Source organism: Sebastes umbrosus, chromosome 14 (assembly GCF_015220745.1).
Source record: "Sebastes umbrosus isolate fSebUmb1 chromosome 14, fSebUmb1.pri, whole genome shotgun sequence".
NCBI classification, from domain to species: Eukaryota; Metazoa; Chordata; class Actinopteri; order Perciformes; family Sebastidae; genus Sebastes; species Sebastes umbrosus.
Window position 1 is genome coordinate 11761239 of NC_051282.1, and position 3683 is coordinate 11764921.

At 40.0% G+C, this 3683-nt stretch overlaps 1 long non-coding RNA gene across 1 annotated transcript; it reads left to right on the forward strand.

The window, feature by feature from the left end:
• Positions 1–2419: 2419 nt before the first annotated feature.
• LOC119501728 lies at positions 2420–3314 on the forward strand. Its single transcript, XR_005209906.1, has 2 exons — positions 2420–2623; positions 2762–3314. It is a non-coding gene; the product is annotated as an uncharacterized LOC119501728 (long non-coding RNA).
• Positions 3315–3683: the final 369 nt, after the last annotated feature.

Genomic DNA, 3683 nt, shown 5'->3' on the forward strand with positions numbered 1-3683 from the left:
AGCAGAGATATCATGTATGCTGTTATTACTAATGCTAATACTAATCTAATATAGGGAGGCCGGTGACGTCACACGTGACACAGAACATAACTGGTAGGACTGCTGACATCTTCTGTGACGTCGTACATGACATCAATGCACATAAGAATTCCCACAAGAATTGTGACGTCACCTCACAGATATCTGCACTTAATTACAGTCAAATCAAATAGAATAATCCAATAATCCGACCATGCTCACTTTGATTAGTAGCCTGATGATCAAATGTTGCTGCCAGCAGCAGGTGGAGTTAAGGGAAGCTTCAATAGCCTAATGCCGAGCTAGAGGGAAATGTTGATTTACCAGAAGATAAAGGAAGAAATCATTAATAATTTTTCAGTTATACTCAATTTATGTTGACTTACACTGTAGCCTATTCAAGGTGACATTTGATGTGACTACATCATTAGAGCTAAATAAATGCAGTATTGCCTTTGGTATTCTTTCTCATTATCCAATTCAATCTGTAGGCCAACAGATATCATATTTTCAGTTGGTTTCATTGTAGCATATATGCAATATCATATTTCTTTACAATTTGACTTATATAAATAGCTACATAAAAACCTTTTTACTAAACAAATATAGCCTACATTTATGTACACACTGTTGAAATGTATGTTGTATGTAGCCTAATGAAATGCATACAAAATACATTTGAAGTAGGATATATTGCCAAGATATGCGTATAAATATATCCAACACACACGTGCTCAGATATTTACTTGAATGCAGTAGCTTTAAGTAATAATCCATTATGTTTTCATATGAATCATTCAGTGCATTATCTTCTGATTGCTATATGCAACACAAATGCTATGAAAGGTCCTCTTGTGCACAGAAATTGAGTGTTTTTACAGCAGCAATAACTATGTATTTCTTATTTGTAGTATGTATTTCCTAATTAGAAACGCTGTGAAGAGAGAGGGTAAAAGATAGAATTTACAGAAACACAAACTTCAACAACAGAAAATCTCACAGGACAGGCCACACTCAGGGTAAATAAGCTCATTGGTGTTGCAGGACAAGCAGCCAGACATAAATGTCCTGTTAGACAGGAGAAATGGTGAGACAGAAGCATCATGCTATTGTTAGACAGGTCTCTCAGCCAGCAGTCCCTGAGTAAAGACACTCCCTGAGTTACAAACGCTCCTCTACTGCCTCCTGCTGGCCAGGACAGGATCCAACACTGATCCACAGTGGACTAACACAATAGGAATCCCAAAAATACACTTCATCTTACATCAAAACACAATAAATACTTCAACTTCAATGTGATTACATTCTGTGTGGGTCACATTCTTCCCAAGCCCAAAATATAAACTCGACTAAATATCAGTATACAGCACCGCAAATATGAATAGAAAAGCAACCCACATTTATTATACAGCATCCCAAATACGCTTTCCAGGGAATATTTCAGCGTCTGTGTCAGGAGACACAACATGCAGTGTGTGTATTTTGTAAGGGACGATTATATCTGTGGGTTACAAGTTGAGGTACAAACATGTCTTTTATTATGAATTGATAAAGTTGCTGCATCAGGTTACATTTCCGTGCTGTGCTCAATACTGCCTCTATTGGAGCCTAAATACTGTGTAATCTGGCTGCTTACATGATGCATAAAGTGAGAACTGCTGACATCTCAGAATTGATTAGTACTTGAGTAAATGTACTTAGTTACATTCCACCTCTGGTGACAGTTATGAAGCTGAGACACATAGTAGACTATTCAGATATATTCTATATGTCATCTTATTTCATTTGAGAAAGAAGGAAACTCTTTTCGAAAGTGACAATATCGACGTCTCCGATCAATCAATCAATCAATCAATTAATGAGCTATGCGATAGTTGTGTGATGTTTTTTAAATAGTAATATTAATAGTAGCGACAGTAGCGACCGGTGGCTTGCTATATACAGTCAGTGCAATGGCACTGTATGTGATGCAGCTCATACAGGTTCATGACATCCCAGTTTTCTGACATATCTGTGACTTCTACAACATGTACAAAGCAGCAGCAGTGGTTCTTTCTTTCATGGTTGATGGAGGAAAGAGAGGCGAAAATTTGAAGCACAACATAACGTAACTTAAATGAACATAAACAATAGCACATGCTCAACAACAGCACTATGTAATGATGGAGAAGGTGCCTGATGCAGAGCAGCACCTGATGCAGAGCAGCACCTGATGCAGAGCACCACCTGATGCTGGCGCGCCCTGAGCAGAAAAGCCCCAATCAAGCGATGCTCTCTCTCTTTCTCTTTCTCTTTCTCTCTCCTTCACCTGGACTCATCCCTGCCAGAACCTGCTGCCTTTGTTTGTCTTTTCTTTAGTTTTCACTCACAACACATCACACTTCATCATCCTCACACATCCACATCTACATTACTGATGTTACTGACTGACACACTCCACATTGGTAGTTACTTCTGTATATCCTTAATTTATTTATAATAAATATCTTTAATTTACAATCATTCACTGCGTCCTTTCCCGTATTTGTCATGTCCTAGGAGCCGGGCTATGACAGATTGAGGGCTCGTCCAGCTGTTTCCTGCCGCGACGTGTAGATAAGATCTGGTAATGTGTATTTTTGTGCTTTTGGGCATTTTGATAATTAGTCGAGCTCTTTGTGATTTGTTTGGACCATTTGGGTCAGTTAAACGGTAAAAGCTGTCTGCAGCAGAAGTTTGATCGTGGCCTGTTTGTGTGTTTCAGAAAATTTGGTGCGCGTGTGCGTAAAGTTGGTTTGGAGCGCCCGCAGCACGGCGCGCTCTGCTCCTCTGTTTACCTGCTGTAGTACCGCAGGTAACCGGATCGGCTTGTGAGTGCGCGAATGTTGGTTTGAGGGAAAGGACAACGCATTTGGACTTTACAGGGTAAGTTAAGAAAGAAAACGTAAACAGAAAACTGTTCTCCGCTTTTCATTTTGAAAGAGCAACAATGAGTCATGATCATTGGTCGTTGACCAGAACTGTTACTTCATCATTCTCTCAGCCAATCCGGCCGACCAGTCCTGAGACTAACCAGGCTCTCTCTCTCCAGAGGAGGTCTGAACCTGGTGAGAAGGGCTGATAGTCCTCATGTAGCTCAGAGGAGAGCCGGTCCGAGCCTCTACTCCAGACTGACGCATTGTCAGAAAGGAGCTGTCCTCTAGGCTGACCTTCAGTGACCTTCAGTCAGCCTAGAGGAGAGGTTCCGGCCGGATCTGCTCCGAACAACCTAGCTTTTCAGCCAATCCCTTACACGGGTTCCCCCTTTAGAAAAAGCTTAAAAAGCTTTTCAGCAATCTCCTAGGTAGGAAATTTGAACCTGATCGCAGAGCGGGTCCTATAAGTAAACTTTTCGAGCGAGGACTTTGACGTCAGTCATGACGTCATGACATCAAAGACGATGATCTCCGATCAACCAATCAATGGGTTAAATGCGATAGTTTATTCAACGTCATCATCAACATTATTTAATGATATCATGAATAGCTCTGACCCAGAATCAGGGTTATTAAATGACCGTATTCCAATGATGAAATATCGTCATTTAAATGCTGTTGAAACAACAGTTATACTGGATGTAACCTGACATTTCATCCAATATATCTATATATATCTATATATATATATATCTATGTCAAATGTATTTT